General features: G+C 42.2%; 2 long non-coding RNA genes across 13 annotated transcripts; both read right to left on the reverse strand.

Annotated features, from left to right (window-relative positions):
* Positions 1-518: 518 nt before the first annotated feature.
* On the reverse strand, positions 519-5,543 carry LOC123188314 (uncharacterized). 7 transcript variants are annotated; one of them, XR_006494536.1, is made up of 7 exons: positions 5,058-5,543; positions 4,460-4,593; positions 4,227-4,372; positions 3,566-4,146; positions 3,202-3,331; positions 2,732-3,101; positions 519-1,034 (listed from the first exon to the last, which is right to left on the reverse strand). It is a non-coding gene; the product is annotated as an uncharacterized lncRNA (long non-coding RNA). The 7 variants fall into 7 exon arrangements; XR_006494539.1 differs by having other exon boundaries at positions 2,732-3,331; positions 3,566-3,658; positions 4,066-4,146; positions 5,058-5,541; XR_006494538.1 differs by having other exon boundaries at positions 2,732-3,316; positions 3,566-3,706; positions 4,066-4,146; positions 5,058-5,541.
* Positions 5,544-5,967: 424 nt separating this feature from the next.
* On the reverse strand, positions 5,968-8,634 carry LOC123188315 (uncharacterized). 6 transcript variants are annotated; one of them, XR_006494543.1, is made up of 6 exons: positions 8,147-8,633; positions 7,549-7,682; positions 7,316-7,461; positions 6,655-7,235; positions 6,291-6,420; positions 5,968-6,190 (listed from the first exon to the last, which is right to left on the reverse strand). It is a non-coding gene; the product is annotated as an uncharacterized lncRNA (long non-coding RNA). The 6 variants fall into 6 exon arrangements; XR_006494545.1 differs by having other exon boundaries at positions 5,968-6,405; positions 6,655-6,795; positions 7,155-7,235; positions 8,147-8,631; XR_006494542.1 differs by having other exon boundaries at positions 5,968-6,420; positions 6,655-6,795; positions 7,155-7,235; positions 8,147-8,631.
* Positions 8,635-14,879: the final 6,245 nt, after the last annotated feature.

Below are 14,879 nucleotides of genomic sequence, written 5' to 3' on the forward strand. Positions count from 1 at the left end.
TGCAAGCGGAAGCGTTATGAGAACGCAGTTGATTTAGTCGTACGTCTTCGCGTTCTGACCGATCCAAGTACCGAACGCACGGCACCTCCGAGTTCAGCACACGTTCAGCTCGATGACGTCCCACGAGCTCCGATCCAGCAGAGCTTCACGGGAGAGTTTCGTTAGCACGACGGCGTGATGACGGTGATGATGTTGCTACCGACGCAGGGCTTTGCCTAAGCACCGCTATGATATGATTGAGGTGGATTATGGTGGAAGGGGGCACCGCACACGGCTTGGAACAATCAACTTGTGTGTTCTAGGGTGCCCCCTGCCCCCGTATATAAAGGAGCAAGGGGGGAGGCCGGCCGGCCCTTGCAGGGCGCGCCAGGAGGAGTCCTCCTCCTAGTAGGAGTAGGACTCCCCTTTCCTACTCCTACTAGTTGAATGCCCGTGCGTTGCCACGGGCCAATATAGATATGCTAGAGACATTATTGAAATGATTGTTCTTTGTATGAACACAAATGTCAAGCATTCGGTTTATTCTCGCTGAATATCGACGCCATTCTCCCTGTTTCCCTTTTCCACAACAACCAAGCATCCACTCCTTTTCCTCCCCATGGGACATCTCCTTCGCCATCGGGTTAAGGACAAGTTAAGTGTCTTTCTACCACTATCGCAACCTAAATGGTGTATCAGGACAAAAATACAAAAAATATAGTAAAAATTAAGATCTTCATTGTACTAAATAACACTGATAACCTGGAAGGAAAAACCGCAAATGATAGCTTGTATAGTATCATGTGCTGACACAGCGCCAACCCACTCCTTGTCAACAGAGCATGTGAGACATCTTTCTCTCACACCAAATGCATCTCGTTCAAACTCCAATCCTCAAGGTCCGAATCTTTCCATGTCGAGACACCAGATTTGGAGCTCTGAGTTGGGGATGATGTTTCTTTGGCCACCATCGTCTCCTTTGTCTCAGAGCGACCGGATGTAGTAGCGCACAACCGAGAGAATGGAAGTTCACAAGAGGCCATATATTGGTTAGGCTGCATGATATCAATTTTAGAATATAATCATATTTTCATCCTTCTCATTGCATAGAGGCAAACAAGATATGAATATCAGTTGAGAATACATCTTAGAAACAAAAGCATCAGCATATACAATAGATGACTTGTAAAATCAACATTGAGACACAACAAAACACCAGATGTGGAAATGACGGAAAGAGAATTAGAGACAAATTCTATAACTAGGATAAAAAATAATAAAGAAGTACCTTTTACTTTGTCTAAATGGTAATTTTTTGGGTGCGCCTAGGTCTCAGTCGACTCAGACTTACCCAAGTCTTAATCAAGTGATATAGTATATAAGAAGAAAAAAGAAAAAAACTGAAAATAATTTTTTGTACGAATCTCCATGCAAGATCAAAGTAATATAGCATCGATTGAGACATAACGAAGTCTCAGTCGACTGAGACTTAGCAAAACTGTAATTTTTACTATGTTACACAAGAACCTCAAAAGCTAGATCACAGTTAATGGTTTTAGATAGGCAGCTGCATAATCTAAGGAAAAAGTGATTGCCATATCCAACAACACAAATAGAGAATAGTAAGAAGAAGCTGCATATAAGCTGGTATAAGAGTTTATCTTCTTAATCCAATGACAAAAGGAGAAACCTTGAATCAGATCACGTTTGTTTAGAATAAGGAACCAAAATGTAGATTTGTACCATTGAAATAGAACAATATCATAAAAACATGTCATGTGTCGAGAGCTACTTGTGTGTTTATATGTCTATCATCAATGCACCACTACAAGATGACAGTGGCCAATAAACATAACTTAAGCACAAGCATACATCATCAATGCATCAGGATATGCAAGTAAGCAAGAAACAAATGTCGTGTATTTGTCACGCAAGACTTCAGCTTATATGCTATAAATATATAAACAAATCAGTTGTTATCATGAACATAAAAGTCCATCATCAAGTCCAAGTCTCTCATTGTGACCAATACTGATAGGTAGAATACTATAGACATAGTTAACCATATAAAAAGATGGGGAATTTTCCTCGCTAGCTAGCCCTCTTTTTTCAAATGGGTCGACTGGTAGATTTATCGTCAATGATGCTAACCCAGTTCGGCTTCTTTCCGTTATCGTTACTCAAATCATGAATATTTTTTTCCTATTGCATCCCTTTCGAGCGTAAGAAAAACACTCCATTATTTACCTTTTAATAGTATTTCATTGCATCATTTACATCAAGTATAAGAAAATACAATGTAGTCAAATATAAGAAAATACAATGTAGCCATTTATTAGTTCAACAAGATTGTTTAATTGAGATTAAGTTTAGTGATATGACACAAAGATTCAACAAACTCAGTTACTGATATGCAAAATTATTTATGTGACAAAAAATATGTCCTAATTTCAACATTATTAAAAGGGAATCGCAAGATTATATGCGGTTGGCTACAACTGGAAAATAAAATAAAATAAAATAAAACAAGTAAATTACATGGCAGAATCCAGATAAGGAAACTCTACAACCTACAACTTTATCTGAAACGTAGGTACTCCTACATCCACACTGACAAAACTATCTATTAACATAATTAGGAGCATCAGCAGATTTAGACAGTAGAACAGAGAAAATGAAGTGTCGCCATATGTACAAGATAGCAGTTGTTTTCTATCTATTATAAAAATTTAGAAAAAGGGATAAATTTTACCATGTGGCCCTGCACCCTGAACCTCTGCCTGGAACAGGAACTGTAGCCGTTCTCGTGCTCCCTTCTCATGCTCGACCCCGCAAGCTTGCCCGACCCTTGTCGTAGTACATCCTTGCGGCCACAGCAACCATGTTGTATCCACCCGCCCTGGCCATGCTGCTGAATGGTGGAATCGTAATAGTCGGAGGATAGCATGCCATCCTCCGATGTGACCTTGCGTGCCTGGAGTGTTTACGTGTCCCCTGCAGGTGTTGTTGCATGCAAGAGCAGTATAACTTCAATTCCCTTAGCCCTATTCATCCAATGCGTCCATCGGTGATACTTGCATTTTGCATTGATGTCGCTGAGAAAGCCACTCTATCTGGTCTTGCTGCGAGAGTGACAAAGGCGAAATAGTTCGACTGATGCTGTTTGAAGTTAAATGGGAAAAATAATACCAGGTCAGTATGTGACAGAATGCTAATAAACACCTGTCGGAATCCTTTGAGGAACTTGGGAGGAATAAGGAAGATAATTTGTTGGAGGAATCATAGTAGAGTGAACTGTTGAGTCCTGCTTGTATTTAATTTTTCAGATCTTGTAGTCCTGCAAGTAGCAGACCTACATCAAAATCATCAGTTTTCAAAATCCGTGAAGCAAGACAATAATTCATATTATACAGAAGAAACCTTTGAAATATCACGAGATTGCTTTGTGGAAAAGCCTATTAACTAATGCATTTTGCTACCTCTAATCAATTTTAGCACAAGGTACGTATGGCGGCACAAGTCATTGTGAACCTGATATATAGATGTAACTGATCACAATCGGGAGCAATGTGATAATGTAAGTTACCTTGCGAGATAAACATGCTTCATGTTGACTGCCTTGCTCTTTGCAATATCATCTTCTAAGTCAGCGAATTGCCTCTAGAAATTGTCAACATCACTTCATAGCAAAAAAATCAAGAACCAATGGCAGAAGTTGTGAATGTTGCTACATAAACAAAATAAAAGAGAAAAAAGTTTACAAGCATGTCACAGAAACCTGGCATATAGAAAGCTCATTTTTTTCAAAGCCGTTCATGTAATCCTTGAGAAGCTGAGGGTGGTACTCCAATATCTCCCGAAATATAAGTCCCATTATGTGTTATTTGGTAAACTTTTCTTTGTTCAAGCTCAAACTCAATTTACAAAATTGGTTACATAATGGTATTCACTTTAGTTTAGCTAGACCCTTAAAAGGGAGATAAACCATGAATATATGATTTCGTAACGTAAATACAAATGGATGCAAACTCGAGGGATCATTTAGAACCTGACGAAGAAAATGAGATGCGTACCGCTCGTGTATACCTGCTCGGCCCTACAACCTCAAGCACCATTTCTTGCTTGTGTGCTGCTCAAGAACCATTTATTGCTTGTCTGCCGATGGCCCTGCTCCAATAGCTATGAGTCACCATGCAGAACGGAAAAAATATGGCCGTGTCACGGTACAATGCCACCACCTCGCTCACCGTGTTTTTTCCCAATGTCGCCCTAGCTTCCACCCTTCCTCCCCGTCCACCCATCCCGATATTCGTGATGGTACCGCACCAGCTCAAGCCGACAGCCACCCGCGGGCGTCCTATCCATTGGGATACCCCCTAATAACCTGTAAAATCTGTAATTTGGATCTTAATGTAACTGAAGAACTTCGATACGTACAGAGTAACCGAAGCTACTTTAAGACACGATTTAACTTCAATACCTGATCATCCGTATTGGGAAATGAGATGGAAATAATTATAAGGCAATAAAATCACTTGTTCCAGGAACCAAAGACCAGGTCTTGCGCTCTCCATATCAGCAGACCAGGATTGATTGAAACTTGAGCTGTTTGAGCTGCAGTATCAACATCTATCTCACTCTCATCTTCGTAAAAAGGTAACATCATATCAATGTCAAAAATACTAAGCAAGAGAATACTCCAGTTCCAAATGTTTGAAGTGTATGGAATTAACTGGAAGAAGTCATAACTATGTCAGTTACCAATTAAACATCAGAACAAGCAGAACCTACTTGGCATAAACTTCAACAGTTAAACTCAATAATAGAACCGTTTGTACAGCACCACAATACAGTAACAGTTGCTTTGCACCAATGATCAAGATTATATGTATTGATTTACTTATCAAGCCAATCACTACTGTACCAGTAAGAAACCAAGACACATCTAAATAAATAAACAAATAGGAACAAAGAAGTTGAAGGCTGAAAATACCATGCTAGGAGCAAGGAGAGTCAGGGCAACAAGGGCAGTACATGTCAAATCTATCCAAAGATGGAGTTATAGGTTGCAAGCATACCTCGTGGCTGGGTGGGGCATGGCCGTCTTGGAGAATTATCAGAGGACGAAGCCCAAGCCGCTGTCAGAGAGGAGCAGGTTCGGCTTGAGATTGGGCCGCGTCTCCCTCTCCTTCCCGCCTTCGTGTTGCGCCTCCTCACCCTCCGGCGTCGCAACGAACTTGGGTGTTCGTCTCTGGTGGTAGGGCCGAAGTGGCAGGTGCGTACGACAGGGTTGGGGATTAGGTTGGACCGCACTTGTAGTAACCCGTCGGCATCGACGGCGCCATGGGTAGGGTGGGGAGCAAGGAGATGGATTTGGGAATCGTGGTGGCTCAAAGATCGATTGGGAACAATCAGGGAGAGAGGGAGAACCGACGATAGCGGGGACGACATAGGAGTTTGATCGGAGGGAGGGTGCAGGGTTGGTCGCAGGAAAGAGGGAGAGATGAGGAGATGGGAGATGAGACTGGCAGGTCGTGGGAGAAGTGGAGGTCGTCAGAGTTTTTCTTCTCCTGCTTTTTCGGGAGTTTTTCTCCTTAACTTTTCTCTGCGTGGGAATCCAACGAGGGGAGGAGGGTCAAACGAGGTGGAGGTAGCGAAGGTGAGGTCGAACCATCGATCGAGGTTGAACCATCACGACGTTCGATCCTCCTTTAATAGTAGAGATTAGGAGCATCAGCAGATTTAGACAGTAGAACAGAGAAAATGAAGTGTCGCCATATGTACAAGATAGCAGTTGTTTTCTATCTATTATAAAAATTTAGAAAAAGGGATAAATTTTACCATGTGGCCCTGCACCCTGAACCTCTGCCTGGAACAGGAACTGTAGCCGTTCTCGTGCTCCCTTCTCATGCTCGACCCCGCAAGCTTGCCCGACCCTTGTCGTAGTACATCCTTGCGGCCACAGCAACCATGTTGTATCCACCTGCCCTGGCCATGCTGCTGAATGGTGGAATCGTAATAGTCGGAGGATAGCATGCCATCCTCCGATGTGACCTTGCGTGCCTGGAGTGTTTACGTGTCCCCTGCAGGTGTTGTTGCATGCAAGAGCAGTATAACTTCAATTCCCTTAGCCCTATTCATCCAATGCGTCCATCGGTGATACTTGCATTTTGCATTGATGTCGCTGAGAAAGCCACTCTATCTGGTCTTGCTGCGAGAGTGACAAAGGCGAAATAGTTCGACTGATGCTGTTTGAAGTTAAATGGGAAAAATAATACCAGGTCAGTATGTGACAGAATGCTAATAAACACCTGTCGGAATCCTTTGAGGAACTTGGGAGGAATAAGGAAGATAATTTGTTGGAGGAATCATAGTAGAGTGAACTGTTGAGTCCTGCTTGTATTTAATTTTTCAGATCTTGTAGTCCTGCAAGTAGCAGACCTACATCAAAATCATCAGTTTTCAAAATCCGTGAAGCAAGACAATAATTCATATTATACAGAAGAAACCTTTGAAATATCACGAGATTGCTTTGTGGAAAAGCCTATTAACTAATGCATTTTGCTACCTCTAATCAATTTTAGCACAAGGTACGTATGGCGGCACAAGTCATTGTGAACCTGATATATAGATGTAACTGATCACAATCGGGAGCAATGTGATAATGTAAGTTACCTTGCGAGATAAACATGCTTCATGTTGACTGCCTTGCTCTTTGCAATATCATCTTCTAAGTCAGCGAATTGCCTCTAGAAATTGTCAACATCACTTCATAGCAAAAAAATCAAGAACCAATGGCAGAAGTTGTGAATGTTGCTACATAAACAAAATAAAAGAGAAAAAAGTTTACAAGCATGTCACAGAAACCTGGCATATAGAAAGCTCATTTTTTTCAAAGCCGTTCATGTAATCCTTGAGAAGCTGAGGGTGGTACTCCAATATCTCCCGAAATATAAGTCCCATTATGTGTTATTTGGTAAACTTTTCTTTGTTCAAGCTCAAACTCAATTTACAAAATTGGTTACATAATGGTATTCACTTTAGTTTAGCTAGACCCTTAAAAGGGAGATAAACCATGAATATATGATTTCGTAACGTAAATACAAATGGATGCAAACTCGAGGGATCATTTAGAACCTGACGAAGAAAATGAGATGCGTACCGCTCGTGTATACCTGCTCGGCCCTACAACCTCAAGCACCATTTCTTGCTTGTGTGCTGCTCAAGAACCATTTATTGCTTGTCTGCCGATGGCCCTGCTCCAATAGCTATGAGTCACCACGCAGAACGGAAAAAATATGGCCGTGTCACGGTACAATGCCACCACCTCGCTCACCGTGTTTTTTCCCAATGTCGCCCTAGCTTCCACCCTTCCTCCCCGTCCACCCATCCCGATATTCGTGATGGTACCGCACCAGCTCAAGCCGACAGCCACCCGCGGGCGTCCTATCCATTGGGATACCCCCTAATAACCTGTAAAATCTGTAATTTGGATCTTAATGTAACTGAAGAACTTCGATACGTACAGAGTAACCGAAGCTACTTTAAGACACGATTTAACTTCAATACCTGATCATCCGTATTGGGAAATGAGATGGAAATAATTATAAGGCAATAAAATCACTTGTTCCAGGAACCAAAGACCAGGTCTTGCGCTCTCCATATCAGCAGACCAGGATTGATTGAAACTTGAGCTGTTTGAGCTGCAGTATCAACATCTATCTCACTCTCATCTTCGTAAAAAGGTAACATCATATCAATGTCAAAAATACTAAGCAAGAGAATACTCCAGTTCCAAATGTTTGAAGTGTATGGAATTAACTGGAAGAAGTCATAACTATGTCAGTTACCAATTAAACATCAGAACAAGCAGAACCTACTTGGCATAAACTTCAACAGTTAAACTCAATAATAGAACCGTTTGTACAGCACCACAATACAGTAACAGTTGCTTTGCACCAATGATCAAGATTATATGTATTGATTTACTTATCAAGCCAATCACTACTGTACCAGTAAGAAACCAAGACACATCTAAATAAATAAACAAATAGGAACAAAGAAGTTGAAGGCTGAAAATACCATGCTAGGAGCAAGGAGAGTCAGGGCAACAAGGGCAGTACATGTCAAATCTATCCAAAGATGGAGTTATAGGTTGCAAGCATACCTCGTGGCTGGGTGGGGCATGGCCGTCTTGGAGAATTATCAGAGGACGAAGCCCAAGCCGCTGTCAGAGAGGAGCAGGTTCGGCTTGAGATTGGGCCGCGTCTCCCTCTCCTTCCCGCCTTCGTGTTGCGCCTCCTCACCCTCCGGCGTCGCAACGAACTTGGGTGTTCGTCTCTGGTGGTAGGGCCGAAGTGGCAGGTGCGTACGACAGGGTTGGGGATTAGGTTGGACCGCACTTGTAGTAACCCGTCGGCATCGACGGCGCCATGGGTAGGGTGGGGAGCAAGGAGATGGATTTGGGAATCGTGGTGGCTCAAAGATCGATTGGGAACAATCAGGGAGAGAGGGAGAACCGACGATAGCGGGGACGACATAGGAGTTTGATCGGAGGGAGGGTGCAGGGTTGGTCGCAGGAAAGAGGGAGAGATGAGGAGATGGGAGATGAGACTGGCAGGTCGTGGGAGAAGTGGAGGTCGTCAGAGTTTTTCTTCTCCTGCTTTTTCGGGAGTTTTTCTCCTTAACTTTTCTCTGCGTGGGAATCCAACGAGGGGAGGAGGGTCAAACGAGGTGGAGGTAGCGAAGGTGAGGTCGAACCATCGATCGAGGTTGAACCATCACGACGTTCGATCCTCCTTTAATAGTAGAGATATCTAGCCAGATAAGTGCTAGGAGCTATACGGCGTACTCACAACTATATCACGGCAAGCATATATGAGTTACTCTACTTCCTATGTAGTATAGAATGGTGTAATGCCCATGTAGTGTGGGCAATGCTGCCTACTAATTAACACTAAAAAGATGTCCAGTGGAAGGTTTCTTTGCGTTAGCTTATTCTAGGTGTTTTTTTGGAATCTTGAACTGGTAGCAAAATATTTTGGATACTGTCCTCTTGATTTCTGACATTGAATAGATATAAGTGAATACGGTCACATTTCTTTGCTATGCTTATTGATACAAGCTTTGGAATTTTGGACCATAATTGTCTTAGCAATGCCATTGGGGCATCAGCTCCCTATATTCTTTTACGTGTACAATTTTCCTAAAATGTCATACTCTACTACAGTTTTCTTATCAGGAACTAATTGGGATTTTCTTTATAAGTAGTTCTTCTATACAACTCTGGCCTCTACTACTTTTGTTGGTAGATTATCATCCTTCTCCTACGATGTTACACATTATACTATTTGAGCATTGCTTCCTTTGGTTGCATTGGTCAATTTTTATGGTCAGTGTTGTAACAAAGGACTTAAAGCTTCAACTGAAACCCAACTCTGACGATATCCTAGATACAAATTGCATTGGGATTTAGATCTACCCATTTAGAGTTTAACTATTTGTCATGCCTCTCATTGTTCCTTACTTTCTATGACCGTCCTCTTGAAATATAAACTGACCAGCTAACATCATATTCATCTATCAAGAATGTACGCGTGTAATGTCTTCCATTATCCAAATGTAAAATTGACGGTGAATGAACATACTTAATACACTTGGAAATGTCAAATATGAACACATATTCCATTGTTGGTCAACGCCTTTTTGTTTGGTACCCATCATTTGGTCATTTTCATTTATACATAGTCTATCTCTGTTGATGTTAGTTGAGTTCATCTATTAAAGAGGTACTTAGGATTTAAGTCCACATGAAAACTGACTAGAAATAAGTAAATTTCAGACATTGATGATATGATTTTCCATGGCAAAACAAATATTTACAGAAAGTTGTACACGGATGTCCCGCAGCAACGTGCGGGGAAATTATCTAGTTAATTAAGTAGCTAATACTAGCTAGCTACCATCTCTTTAATTCTAGTTTCAATACCATTATCATGCTTGATTAATTATTATCTGATTGAATTATTTTCTCATAAAGACCCTGAAGCAGGTGTCGGGGACTGATTTATGTGCATACTACGATTGCGAGAACATTCGCATGATGACGTCCGAAAGGACCAGAACTGATAGAGACCAAGGGGTATGTTTGCCAGAACACTATTTACAATTTTTACATAATTATCTAATATATATACACACAACTAATACATGCATATTGATCTCTTTCTTTAAAGATGAAGGAGATGCGGGATAAGCTCCTACCATCAGCTCGCATACGAGCAATCCAAGAGGAAATAGCTGGGGTTTTGCTCGATCAGGTCATAGATCCCAAAGAAGAATACTATTACAAGCTATAATGCGTCCATATGTAATGATCTGCAGATTTTAGGAGAAATTGTATATACCAAATTATACACACACACATACATGTGTATGTGTGAATGGTCGTGCGAGACATTCGATGATATATATATATATACTAGAAGAACACCCATGCGTTGCAACGGGGCCACATTAACTTTAAAAGTTCAATATTAATATTCTCATATATATCAAGTGACATTGGCGACCTTTTTTACCATCAATTCCTCTCACACACTCTCTGCCTCCCTCTTCCTCACTCTCTCCCCCTCTCCCTCTCTCTCTCTCTCTAACACACACACATATCCATCTTATTGGGTACGGGACCATAATCCATCTATTTCACACACACATGCTAGTACATAACAATATGGATTATGTGTATTATATTTGCCAGCACAACTGAGGAAATTAATTTCATGTAAATCGGCCAGCCACAGCTCCAAGAATACGCGGAGGAGGTGGCCCGGGTCGGCGTCGGCGCCGTCCGGCACGGGCCACGGGCCCGCTTCCAAGCGCGTCTGCGCGTCGGCCACCCATGCCATGTCCTTCAAGTGCCACTTCCACCGCACCAACTCCCAGGGTCACGGCCATGGCCAGGGCCAGGAAAGCCGCCCTTCTTTGCCCCCTTCACCGGTCGCGGCCAACACGGTGCCGCGGCACCCGGCCTCGCCGTCCTCGTCCTCCAGCACCGTCACGACCCAGTGATGCAGCCCAAGCATTGGCCTCGAGAATCAAGAACGCTCGACAACGTAGAGGGAAGGAAAGGTCATATACATGTCATAAGAAAGGGAGTTTATTTACTGCTCCCTCGATGTATTGTTTCCTTTGTTGGGAGATTGATTACCATCCGTGAGTTAAGGTAAGATTTACGTGATTGAGCGATTTTTTGAAAATCAATTATTTGTTTTCTAATTAATGTAATTGAGTGATTTAAGGTAAGGTTAATTAATTTAGATTTGATCTTTAGAGATTGTTCGTGATTGATTCTACATTACTAAATAACTTGCGCCAGTATGGAAAGTTCTGATCTGTTTAGATTTCTTTCGTCGTGTGAGAGGGTGACGCGAAAATAAACCGATGAAGTGAGGGGAGGGGACGAAAAAAATCTACGAAAAAAAACCAACGAAGGTGGGAGGAGGTACCAAAAAAACCATGGAAGGTGGGAGGAGACTACCAACTGCTTCATTAGGAGTAGAAATTATTAGAGATTAGAGATTATTTGTTTCCTGAAAATCTATTATTTGTTTCCTAAAGCAAATTGCATTAATGAGAGAGATTTCGTAGATTTGGCTAAGGTAGGAAAGAATCTATTATTTGTTTGCTAAAGAAAATTGCATTAATGGGAGAGATCCGTTGATTTGGCTAAGGTAGGAAAGAATCTATTATTTGTTTGCTAAAGCAAATTGCATTAATAGAAGAGATCCGTTGATTTGGCTAAGGTAGGAAAGAATCTATTATTTGTTTCCTAAAGAAAATTGCATTAATGAGAGAGATTTGTTGATTTGGCTAAGGTAGGCGGTTTTTGCAGTTCGTGGCGGCTTAGTGTGAGGTGGGACGAGGTACCAAAAAAACCATGGGAGGTGGGACGAAAAAAAACCTGGGAGGTGGGAGTTGTCCTTGGTTAACCTACGAAATTTCGTAGATTTTTTTAGGACGGAAAAAAAACGTGGAAGGTGGGACTAAAAAAAACCTAGAAGCGAGACTACCAACTGCTCCCTTAGGAGTAGAGATCTCTCCCCCTCTCCCTCTCTCTCTCTCTCTAACACACACACATATCCATCTTATTGGGTACGGGACCATAATCCATCTATTTCACACACACACGCTAGTACATAACAATATGGATTATGTGTATTATATTTGCCACCACAACTGAGGAAATTAATTTCATGTAAATCGGCCAGCCACAGCTCCAAGAATACGCGGAGGAGGTGGCCCGGGTCGGCGCCGGCGCCGTCCGGCACGGGCCACGGGCCCGCTTCCAAGCGCGTCTGCGTGTCGGCCACCCACGCCGTGTCCTTCAAGTGCCACTTCCACCGCACCAACTCCCAGGGTCACGGCCATGGCCAGGGCCAGGAAAGCCGCCCTTCTTTGCCCCCTTCACCGGTCGCGGCCAACGCGGTGCCGCGGCACCCGGCCTCGCCGTCCTCGTCCTCCAGCACCGTCACGACCCAGTGATGCAGCCCAAGCATTGGCCTCGAGAATCAAGAACGCTCGACAACGTAGAGGGAAGGAAAGGTCATATACATGTCATAAGAAAGGGAGTTTATTTACTGCTCCCTCGATGTATTGTTTCCTTTGTTGGGAGATTGATTACCATCCGTGAGTTAAGGTAAGATTTACGTGATTGAGCGATTTTTTGAAAATCAATTATTTGTTTTCTAATTAATGTAATTGAGTGATTTAAGGTAAGGTTAATTAATTTAGATTTGATCTTTAGAGATTGTTCGTGATTGATTCTACATTACTAAATAACTTGCGCCAGTATGGAAAGTTCTGATCTGTTTAGATTTCTTTCGTTGTGTGAGAGGGTGACGCGAAAATAAACCGATGAAGTGAGGGGAGGGGACGAAAAAAATCTACGAAAAAAAACCAACGAAGGTGGGAGGAGGTACCAAAAAAACCATGGAAGGTGGGAGGAGACTACCAACTGCTTCATTAGGAGTAGAAATTATTAGAGATTAGAGATTATTTGTTTCCTGAAAATCTATTATTTGTTTCCTAAAGCAAATTGCATTAATGAGAGAGATTTCGTAGATTTGGCTAAGGTAGGAAAGAATCTATTATTTGTTTGCTAAAGAAAATTGCATTAATGGGAGAGATCCGTTGATTTGGCTAAGGTAGGAAAGAATCTATTATTTGTTTGCTAAAGCAAATTGCATTAATAGAAGAGATCCGTTGATTTGGCTAAGGTAGGAAAGAATCTATTATTTGTTTCCTAAAGAAAATTGCATTAATGAGAGAGATTTGTTGATTTGGCTAAGGTAGGCGGTTTTTGCAGTTCGTGGCGGCTTAGTGTGAGGTGGGACGAGGTACCAAAAAAACCATGGGAGGTGGGACGAAAAAAACCTGGGAGGTGGGAGTTGTCCTTGGTTAACCTACGAAATTTCGTAGATTTTTTTAGGACGGAAAAAAACGTGGAAGGTGGGACTAAAAAAAACCTGGAAGCGAGACTACCAACTGCTCCCTTAGGAGTAGAGACTAGGAAGAGGAAAGAAAGGAGGCGAGGGAGAAGGAAGGAGAAGGAGGAAAGGAGGAAAGGGGGCCGCCCCCCTAGTCCAATTCGGTTTGGGCTAGGGGGGCCGCGCGCCTTGCCTCCTCTCTTCCACCACTTGGCCCATGAGGCCCAATACCTCTTCCCCGTATTCCCGTAACTTCCTCGTACACCAAAAAATATCCGAATCACTCGAAACCTTTCCGATGTCCGAATATAGTCGTCCAATATATCGATCTTTACGTCTCGACCATTTCGAGACTCCTCGTCATGGCCACGATCTCATCCGGGACTCTGAACTACCTTTGGTACATCAAATCACATAAACTCATAATACCGATCGTCAGCGAACGTTAAGCGTGCGGACCCTACGGGTTCAAGAACTATGTAGACATGACCGAGACATGTCTCCGGTCAATAACCAATAGCGGAACCTGGATGTTCATATTGGCTCCTACATATTCTACAAATATCTTTATCAGTTAAACCGCATAACAGCATACGTTGTCCCCTTTGTCATCGGTATGTTACTTGCCCGAGATTCGATCGTCGGTATCTCAATACCTAGCTCAATCTCGTTACTGGCAAGTCTCTTTACTTGTTCCGTAATGCATCATCCCGCAACTAACTCATTAGTTGCATTGCTTGCAAGGCTTATAGTGATGTGCATTACCGAGAGGGCCCAGAGATACCTCTCCGACAATCGGAGTGACAAATCCTAATCTCGATCTATGCCAACTCAACAAGTACCATTGGAGACACCTGTAGAGCACCTTTATAATCACTCAGTTACGTTCTGACGTTTGGTAGCACACAAAGTGTTCCTCCGGTAATCGGGAGTTGCATAATCTCATAGTCGTAAGAACATGTATAAGTCATGAAGAAAGCAATAGCAGTAAACTAAAATGATCAAGTGCTAAGCTAACGGAATGGGTCAAGTCAATCACATCATTCTCCTAATGATGTGATCCCGTTTATCAAATAACAACTCATGTCTATGGTTAGGAAACATAACCATCTAATACCAACGAGCTAGTCAAGTAGAGGCATACTAGTGACACTCTGTTTGTCTATGTCTTCACACATGTATTATGTTTCCGGTTAATACAATTCTAGCATGAATAATAAACACTTATCATGAAATAAGAAAATAAATAATAACTTTATTATTGCCTCTAGGGCATATTTCCTTCAAAAGGATTATTTTCCATAGTAACAAGTGACAGTAAATTTCAGCACACTATATAAATTTTTCCTAACCAAATTCCACCTACCAAAGGCGCTTCACTCCCCGGCAACGGCGCCAGAAAAGTGTCTCAAT

The sequence above is a fragment of the Triticum aestivum genome, chromosome 2A (genome assembly GCF_018294505.1).
Source record: "Triticum aestivum cultivar Chinese Spring chromosome 2A, IWGSC CS RefSeq v2.1, whole genome shotgun sequence".
Taxonomy (NCBI): Eukaryota; Viridiplantae; Streptophyta; class Magnoliopsida; order Poales; family Poaceae; genus Triticum; species Triticum aestivum.